General features: G+C 38.6%; 1 protein-coding gene across 1 annotated transcript in view; it reads right to left on the bottom strand.

Moving 5' to 3' along the window:
• Positions 1-10427, bottom strand: part of IMMP2L (inner mitochondrial membrane peptidase subunit 2) — an 892307-nt gene that overhangs the window by 418827 nt on the left and 463053 nt on the right. The gene's annotated exons all lie outside the window — the stretch shown is intronic.

The raw sequence follows: 10427 nt of genomic DNA, 5'->3' as shown, positions 1-10427 counted from the left end.
CAAAAAAAAAAAAAAAAAAAAAAAAAAGAATGACTAGGAGAGAAATGGCCTCAGAAGATCGGAGGTCTCTATGGTGTTAAAAAGCAGACATAGGAGGAACACAGTTCTAAAAGAGCCAGATAGACAGAACGTTAATGGTAGAAAGCAGGACACTCAAGTTCAAGAGTTCCAGGGTAGAATAATTCCAGTTACCAACATCATCAACGGAGCATACCTGGCAGTGGGTTTTTGAAATGCAGTGAAAGTTATTTTCATTTAAGGAGACTTAAAAATTTTGTGCTGGTTTTATGCTTAAAAGTTGAAATCTCCCAGTATTTTAGCAGCAGCCTGGGTGGAAAAGCATATCATTTTCCAGATATCAAGACAGGACTCTAGGGCTTCACTGGTGGCACAGTGGTTAAGAATCCACCTGCCAATACAGAGTACACGGGTTCGAGCCCTGGTCCGGGGCTGATGGTTCGAGCCCTGGCTCGAGCCCTGATCCCACATGCCATGGAGCAACTAAGCCCGCGAGCCACAACTACTGAAGCCGACACGCCTAGAGCCCGTGCTCTGCAACAAGAGAAGCCACTGCAATAAGATGCCCATGCACCACAACGAAGAGTAGCCCCCACTCGCCGCAACTAGAGAAAGCCCGTGTGCAGCAATGAAGACACAATGCAGACAAAAAATAAATAAATAAATTAATTAATTTTTTTAAAAAAAAGACAGGCCTCTACTGAGAAGTAGTAAGTGATAGCCAACTGGGCAGGTAAGGGATGGTATGCACCTTACAGAAGAGTTAATAATTAGTGGCTTGAAATTGGTACTGGGAAGCCACAGGAGGTGCAGAAACATGATCCGCCATCAATATGCACACAAACGCATGTGCACACATACATACACACACACAGCCCTAAGGGGTGGGAAAATGAGTGGTCTCCAAGCAGAGATGGCCATAAAAATAATCAAGTCCTGAAAGGAGATTAGATTTCAGCTGAAGCAGGAAATAGAAGAAGAGGTCTGGGATATCATTGAAAGGATGGGAAATCTGCTTACAAAAGAAAAATAGAAAAAGCGGAAAGAATTGGGGGGATTTGTGTAGAATGAAGCATACAGCAGCTGGATGATGGTATGCGAGAGGGTGCGGGAGCTGTGTTATCTGTGACAAGAAAAGCATGTGGAATGGGAGGCAGGGTGAGGAGAGGCCTACCTCATATAAGGATGAGTCTCAGAGAGTGACTCGCTGAGAATCCAACAGATGGCAAAGGTTACAAAACTTTGATCTCAGTTAAAGGCTATTCACAGTTCAGAGGACAGGAGGGAGGACATGGTTCAGGCCAGGCAGGGGCTCCAGTGCCCACTCCGTCTGACTCTTAACACTTCCAGGGAGGATACAAGGTGGTCAGCAGGTCCTCAACCACTGGCACTGTGGCTACTGATGGCAGGAAGCATAGCCTGACTGGCTGTCCAACACTGCTGTGCTGAGGAAAAGCGTAAACTGTGTGCTCCGTCCACACTGCTCTAAGTTTCATTTGACAACCATGTGACACTTGGCACAGTGAGTGGTTCCAGACTCAAGCTTGGGAGTCAGATTGATGTGGATTCCACCCCTGGCTGAGCCATTCACAAGTCATGTTATCGTAGGGAGTGAAGAAACCTGCTTCCTCTTTATCTGTAAAAGGAGAAAACAGTATCTGCTTACAAACTAACTCTAAGACATTAAAGAGATGCTGTAAGCAAAGCGCTTATTTAGCTCAGCGTCTGGTAGACAGCACTCCATAAATAGTATCTACTATTATTAAGTCCTTATTGCTTGCCTAGTGGACACCTTCCTTTTCCTGGGGAACTTCTCCTTGTCCCCTACCCTTTAATTTGGGCAGGGACGACAGAATAGTGCTTTATCCAGGAATAAGCATGTGGCCCAAGTAGGAATTCCCTCCAAATTTTTCACATTGGAACTAAGAGAAAGGGATAGTCTCCCTGGTGGTAAAATTGCGAGATGAAGAACATGAGAGCTGTTGGTGGCCATGCTGTCAGACATGTAAAGAAAGCTGACCAGCAGTAGAAGTGAATAAACCCAATACTCCAAGAAAAGCAGACACAGGAGAACAGAAAAAGAATCTCCTGGCATCATGTGAGTTCACGGCCAATTTGTCTCTGAGGTCCACTTTCTCTCCCGCCCATATTATTGTTACATGTAAGACTACACTACCCTGCCCATAACCCCACCTTGTAACTTGAGCTGGTTTAAACCTAAGCTAATTTTAACCTAAGCTAGTTAAAATAGCATTTGTCTCCCTGGCAGCCAAAAGTATCCTGATTAACACACACACTTAGTATGAACAGCTACTAACAGTTTTAAAATAGAAGACACTGGCAGGGACGGTGTCCTAATTCTTTGAAGAATTCTCTATACACACTCAGAGGTCAACAAATGCCACTGACAGACAAAACTCGAATTCTGTCAGGCAAAGTCTGCACATTTATCCACCTGCATTTGACTAGATTTCACTACTTCTTATATTACTCAGAACTTATTTTACCCTCCCCAGCTCCTGAATCAGAAACCAGCTGATGAACAGGCCAAATCCAAAGAGAGCCAGGCCTGACTTAAGTATACAGAGTGATAATAAATGAAGCAGTAACTGTCAAAATTAAATAAGTATGGAGTGTCCAGTGTCTGCTCAGAACTACCTTTTCCTGCTCATCTTATCAACTCATTTCTGAAAATATTCTAAAGACCAAAGGTTGGAGTAGAACCTGCCACCCCAAATAGTTCTAGTAGAATAGAGTAGGATTATAAGATAGAGTTGAAGAAAATTTTAAGACTTAAAGCTGAAAATTCAGCAGTGGCATCAGTATAGGTAGTAACTACAAGAATCTCCCATCTCTTCTGCCGTCGTTGCTAGTTGTCGTAAATGGCTTTCATTCCTGAAAGCACCTTCCCTACCCTAAAAGGAATAACTCTGCGAACAATCACTAAAAGATCAGACAGAGAACTTTGGCTCTGGGCCTCCTGTATGTTCCATCAATGAAGAAAGAGAACCAGATGAGAATGATAAGAGTCACCTTTGTTTTCCCATTTAGTAGAAGTCAAGCAAAAGTGACATGAAATATTCATGACAATTCAAACAACTCTTTAACCTCTATGGTGCAATACAACAAGATGCCTAAATATTTTACTGACACAAAAAGCTTTTCTCTGGCTCAGAAATCATTGCCTTGATCTCCTGCTTAGACACGAAAAACTGAGAACTTTCATTAGCCCACCTTACAAAATAACTCACGCAAAAGCGAGAACATACCAGCAGACTTTGCCTAAGAATATTGCACAAAGTGTTATCTCATGCTATGTTCCTTCTTAATTTTTGCCTAGAATTCTTATGAAACTACCTGCCATTTGGTTCTTGGAGTTTAATTTTTGCCTAGAACGTACATGAATCTTAGTAGTTATATGAACACAACTGCATTTAACATGTACTAATCAAAGAATAGCAAAAGAGGAAGAAGCCAAGTCAAGAGACACTCTATTCTCCCACAAATAACAGCTCTCTTATGAATAGCCTCATGTGTAACTGATCCGACAAAATCTACCACCTTGAGAGGCAGGTTTTTTATTAACTAAACAACTCTCTGATTTTACTCAAATGCTTGGAAGAAAACCAGCACACACGTGAGAGTAGTAAATTATTCCTTCAGTCACATGATGGGGTTTAATTAATCAAACATTGACCTTTTAATATGTAAAATGCACTACTGAATATATTAAGCAAATAGGACGTATTTTCTGCCTTCAAGTTGCTTACTATTTAGGCACAAATAAACCATAAAAGATAATATGTATTGGAGTGAGAGAAATACAATAATAAAAGGTAAATTTAAATTATGATAAAATAAGGAAATACTTATCTCATTGAGATGGAGGGGGCCTTCTTAAAAGATGGGATTTTTGAGCAGAAGCCTTGTAGACCTGATACACTTAAGAAGAAATAAACTGTGAAGAATCCAACAGACGAGATTTGTTCAGGAAATGATAAGGCATTTGATGTAGCTGAGGGATGGGATGTGAAATAGGAATAGAGAATGATATGGGAAACATATCAGAGTCCGTGTAGCACAGTGGTTACAAGTGTTAGCCTTAGACTCAGACAGACTTTGGTTTGACTGCTGACTCCGCTAATAAGCAACTAAGTGAGTTTTTGCATACTCGGCCCTCAGTTTTCTGATCTGTAAAATGAGACTAATGGTTACCTGGTATTCTAATAAGGAGGACTGAATGATACAGTTCATGAAAAACTCTTAACAGACTACTTGGCACAAGACAAGAACTTAATAAATGGTGTCTACCATTATTACTGTTGTGTTGCAATTTAAATTATTATATCATAGATAGAATTGAATATTAAGTTAAGAAAGTTAAGAAAGTTAGATGTTTTACTAAACAAAACAGCTCCAGGTATAGAAGTAAAATTTTACCCCAAAAGAAATTCATATCTTTTTTTCAAAAATAGCTATTATTGCTGATTATAAAAATAATACATATTGACTGCAGAAAGTCTGAGAAGCATAGAAAGAAAATTTAAAACCACCCATTATCATGTGGAGAAAAGGGAACCCTCCTACACTATTGGTGGGAATGTAAATTGGTGCAGCCACTATCGAGAACAATATGGAGGTTCCTTAAAAAACTAAAAATAGAACTCCCATGTGACCCAGCAAGCCCACTCCTGGGCATATAGCCAGAAAAGATGAAAACTCTAATATGAAAAGATACATGCACTCAATGTTCATAGAAGTACTGTTAACAATAGCCAAGACATGGAAGCAAACTAAATGTCCATCAACAGATGAATGGATAAAGAAGATGTGGTGTGTGTATATATACATATACATATATATATATATATATATACACGCACAATGGAATATTACTCAGCTGTAAAAGAATGAAATAATGCCATTTGCAGCAACGTGGGTGGACCAAGAAATCCTCGTACTTAGTGAAGCAGAGAAAGACAAATATCATATGATATCATTTAAATGTGGAATCTAAAAGAATGATATAAATGAATTTATTTACAAAACAGAAATAGACCCACAGACATAGAAAACAAACTTATGGTTCCCGAAGGGAAAAGGGTTGAGGAGGGATAACTTAGGAATTTGGGATCAACAGATATACACTACTATATATAAAATAAACTACAAGGTCCTACTGTATAGCACAGGGAACTATAGTCAATATCTTGTAATAATCTATAATGGAAAATAATCTTAAAAAGAATATACACACACATAACTGAATCACTTCACTTTGCTGTACACCTGAAACTAACAGCATTTCAACTATGCTTCAATTTTAAAAAATGATGTCATATACAGGTCAGCACTTTATCAAAAACAAAACCAAAAACGAAAAACAACCATTATCCCAGCAAAGATAACTACTACCAATAGTTTAGAATATTTTCTTTCTTTCTTTCTTTCTTTTTTTTGCGGTACGTGGGCCTCTCACTGTTGTGACCTCTCCCGTTGCGGAGCACAGGCTCCGGACGCGCAGGCTCAGCGGCCATGGCTCACGGGCCCAGCCGCTCCGCGGCATGTGGGATCTTCCTAGACCGGGGCACGAGCCCGTGTCCCCTGCATCGGCAGGCGGACTCTCAACCACTGCACCACCAGGGAAGCCCCATATTTTCTTTTTTGATAGATTTCTTTCCAGTTATTTCTGTGCAACCTATGAACTACCTATCTGGCTACTTACCTATCTATTTACCTGTATATATTTTCTAAAAATGTACTTTACTATTTCACTGTTTTTTACATGGCTAGAGAAGAAGTTAAAGTCAATCCTCTGAAAGGGAAGACAAAAGGGATGAGCAGAGAGAAGCCAAGATGAGAGACAGTTTTAGACTTAGAGAAAGACAAGGAGGACAAGAGGGAAGAAGAGAGGAATCTGAGGAAAAGACAGAAAGACAGAGATTTATCTCCTTGACTTCTGACATCTTTCTCATTTTTGGTTGTGAATTTCCTTAAGAGGTTAAATTACTTTTCTCCTTCAACTGGAGTCATATCCCGTATTAAAAAACAAGACCTAGGGCTTCCCTGGTGGCACAGTGGTTGAGAATCAGCCTGCCGATGCAGGGGACGTGGGTTCGTGCCCCGGTCCGGGAAGATCCCACATGCCGCGGAGAGGCTGGGCCCGTGAGCCATGGCTGCTGGGCCTGCGCGTCCGGAGCCTGTGCTCCGTGGCGGGAGAGGCCACAGCAGTGAGAGGCCCGCGTACCGCAAAAAAAAACAAAACAAGACCTATAGTTAAATAAGGATCTCATTTTTTTTTCCAATTCTACTTTTCAAAACTCCCTTGAAAAAGAAAATGAGAACACTACTCCAACTTGCTTTAGTTCAACATTCTAACAAACAGCCAAGTTTCCTCACTTTACATCCTGTTTCTAACTTAAGAGCAAATCTGCTATCAGAATCAGACGAGGATGGACAGTGCCACTGAAGATCTTCTCAGCTCAGTGTCAGCCCCTCTTCATCAGTGGCCATTCACATGTATTTAACTTGTCAGTTCATCTTTCCAACCAGGCACTGCATCTCTTCAGAGCTCTGTTTCCCAAATGGTGCCAGCAATAAAAATTCTGTCATTAACACTGAACCAACAGTAACTATATAAAAACATCCACTGTCGAGTGCATAAAATTTATTCCTTTTTTAAAATAGTATTTTTATTTTTAGCATCCCTTGGTGCTGACTACATTTAATTGGTTGACTCAGTCATCAATCAAGCATTCGCTTATTTTACAAATGAATACTGAGTGCCCTGTGCAGTAAAAAGAGCCTTGGCTCTGTAGGCAGACCAAACTGAGTTCAAATTTTAGCTCCATTATTTAATAGTTTTGGGACACTGGGCAAGTAACTTAACTTCTCTGAGCCAATGTTTCTACACTGTCAAATGGGGATAAAAATATCTATCTTATTAAGATGTTGTGAAGATCAAATAGTTTTTAAAACAAACAGTATGCAACAAACATTTTTTTCTCCATGTTTTTACATGCTATAGATGTTAAAGATGATTAAGACACAGACACCCCTCCCCCATCCAGGAGAATCTTAGAGACTAAAAAGGGTCAAACTACAGAAACAGTTGTAATATATTAAAAAAAGTGATAAGTGATAGCAGGGATAAAGAAAGCTAGCGTGGGTCAAATGAGAGCTCCTATCTTGTTAGAGGATCAGAGAAGATTCCACAGGGGAAGCCGCATGTGAACTGAACTTATTTCAGAGTAGGTAGACAAAGTGAGAGGCAGGGACTTAGAATGGAAGGTAGAAAGAGCACCCCAAACAAAGGGGATAGTTGGAACAAATGATGATATGATGACAATGACAGTGATAATAATGAAAATAATGGTGATGTCAAACATTCATTCAAGCTTACTATATTCCAGGTACTTTTCTAAGCTTTTAAATATATGAACTACTTTAACCCTCAGAACAATCCTAGGAGGAAACTGAGATGCAGAGATGTTAAGTTCTTGCTGAGGGTCACAAAGGTAGAAAACGGCAAGGTAAGCGTTTAAACCCAGGTTGTCTGTCCCCAGAACCTGCACTCTGACCCACTACCCAGACTACTTCTCTAACAAAAGCACACAGGCAAACACTGCCTAGGATTCCACGAAACAGCAATAAACCTTCACAAATGAGTAGCTTAACTTCAACCATTAAATCAACAAATACATATTTATTGCACCCCTATATTTTCTTATTTGATGATCCAGGCAGAACTCTTTCAACATAATTTAAGGGCTGTAATTACTCACTTATGTTTAAAAATCATTTCAATACATTTTCATTAGAACTGAGTACTCATTCAGGAAGCCCTGCAGATATTTATTACGAGGCAGCTGACATGCACATCCATGTAATACACTGTATTTGCAATGGATTCTAAAGGAAAAAAAAAAAAACTTGGAAAGAAGAAAAAAAGGGAAGGAGGAAAAGAAGAAAAAGCAGAGACCTATCAATCATAAGAGGGTGATATAGCAGAAAAATCTTGCAAGACCTGTGGGGCTCTAGTCTTGCTCTCTCTGACCAGTTGTGTGCACATATCACGTTTCTTGAACTTTTAGGACTCACGGCATTAGAGTTTTAAGACTTCGTTTCTCATTTGATGACCATTCACAATTGTACTAATTCAAAAGCCCCCAAATCCTCATCCTGTCACAATTTAATGTCTTCACATGGTACTTTATTATATATATATGATAATTAAATACGTTTTTAACATATCTTTTTGGAGGGCTACCTTTCATTACTAACAAATGATGGACCTGATGTAAAAGTAAAAAATCACCTGAAACATATACTGCTTCTACTCAGCTGCTGGTGCTCTTGTATCAAAAGGAAACTACAGCCAAAGAACAAAATCCTCACTCTTTTTATCCAAAGCCAGAGTTATTTTCTCCCTCACACTGAAATCTCATTTCTAATGTTCCATGATATTAAATTTATAAAAATGAGTATGAAATCTTTTGAATTTATCACGTGCCTACACCAAAAGGACAATTGCAAGAAAAGTTATCTCATCTCCCATATGCCAGAAAAAGGTAATCACAGGAAGTTAAAACAACTTCCTATGATAGAGCATAAGGTAGCATTTAAAATATTCCACTCTCACTGAATTAAAACTTAGATTTTTATTTGAATTCTGAAAGAGACTGAAATTTATAATATTAGTTATGACTGTTGTTTCATTTATAAACCAAGAAAGTAGTTTAATCATCTATCTGTTTGATTATCACCACTTCCTTTCATTATGGGAGTCCATTATAATTGGTTTGATAACTGGATTTGTCAATTATACAGTCAACACCAACCACAATGAAATGCTTAAGGAACCAATGGTATAAAACTAAAATTCCTTTTTCACGTAGTTATCACAATTTTAATATAATTCTTCTATATGTGGAAATAAAAATCTGCCAGTGGTGAAATTATTTGGAATAGGCAAGAAATTGGCGCTGGAGAGAGTAAGATTGGGGGAGTTACTATTATCACAAGTACATTAAAGTAAACGTAGACACAGTGCATCACAACGTCCCCGATATTGGACCGTAGGTGCCTAACATTTACGGCGTAAGCGCTAGAGTGTCTGGTAAAGAAGAAACTCTTACGGTAGCATTCTGAAACAAGTGTTACTAGGTTAAACAAGAAACTACTTATGTCTTGAACTTATTTTTATTCAAAAGGTTAAGAACCATTTGAATAAAGTTTTATAAAAGAAAAAGAAAGCATTTGGGAACATTTTAAAGAAAACCACAGAGAGAAAACATTTAGTATTTAGAAATAAAACTGGTATTATGAGTATAATAAATGTAAACTCTTGGTCTATATCATTTCAATAAATACTTAAGGAGTAATTAGATGTGAATGTTTTTTTCCCCTCCCCAAGTAAATCCAGTAACATGAAAACGCCATTTCTTTTTACTCCACTAGAGGGTAGTCTCTCAAAACCAGGGCTGGAGTCATGAATCCAACCTGTTTTGGACCTGTTGATAAATTAATCCTCATGTTCCGTCCTTTTCAACAAGATGTTTCTCTAGGATGCTAATTAAGGTTGTAAAACATGCATTTTTTAAAATTGCTGCCTATTTACTCACAGGTGTCCTTGCAGAAACATACATCGCTATGCTTTTCTGTGTTTCTTTTCAAATTTCTGATAATTCAGTGGGTGTTTTACATGTGGTGTATATAGTACATTTTCCTGGTAAATATAAATTCTGAGTTAATAGGTCTAAGAACAAAGAGAAATCATTTTCTTGCGGGTTTAATTTTATTGCAGGTGAAATTCTTCCCCAGAGTTAGTAAAGCATGCACCCTAACACACACACACAGATACCCACTAACACCCTGACACACGTACCCATTCATATGTGGCTGGCAAATTAATTTCATCACATAAGGAGAAGTGAGTGAATGTTAACTGGAAAAATGTATTTTTAAAAATACCCTCTTAATATGCCAATGTTGTGAATTATAGAGAAGCAAATATATGCTTAATTTAAAAAAACTGGTCAGTCCAGGTAAGAAATGTCATTGCTTTAAAAACAAACGAAAAAAGTGTTATTGAACAACAAGCACATATGTTAAATTAAGTAGGACCTACAGAAAACCAAATGCCACTCAAACAGTTTTAAGCCGCTCTTCTTAAATAATACAGCCCTTGGTGAACTTCACAGAAAAGGAGTCAGAAGCTCTGCATCCCTCCCTGGTGCTTTTAATATTTGGGAAATCCTTATTAGTAATGTGCCCTGCTATTTTCGGAGAGAAAACACAGTTTCTCTGAATGACTGAGAATCCAAAAATGGGAAAACTTGTCAAAAATTCCTCCCCCTCAAAAAAAGGAAGGAAGAAGGGAGGGGGAAAGGAGGGAGGGAGGGAGGGAG

The sequence above is a fragment of the Neophocaena asiaeorientalis genome, unplaced genomic scaffold (genome assembly GCF_003031525.2).
Source record: "Neophocaena asiaeorientalis asiaeorientalis breed wild unplaced genomic scaffold, Neophocaena_asiaeorientalis_V1.1 scaffold116, whole genome shotgun sequence".
Classification (NCBI taxonomy): Eukaryota; Metazoa; Chordata; class Mammalia; order Artiodactyla; family Phocoenidae; genus Neophocaena; species Neophocaena asiaeorientalis.
Note: the sequence above shows the minus strand (reverse complement) of the source record. Positions and strands in the feature narration are given on the sequence as shown.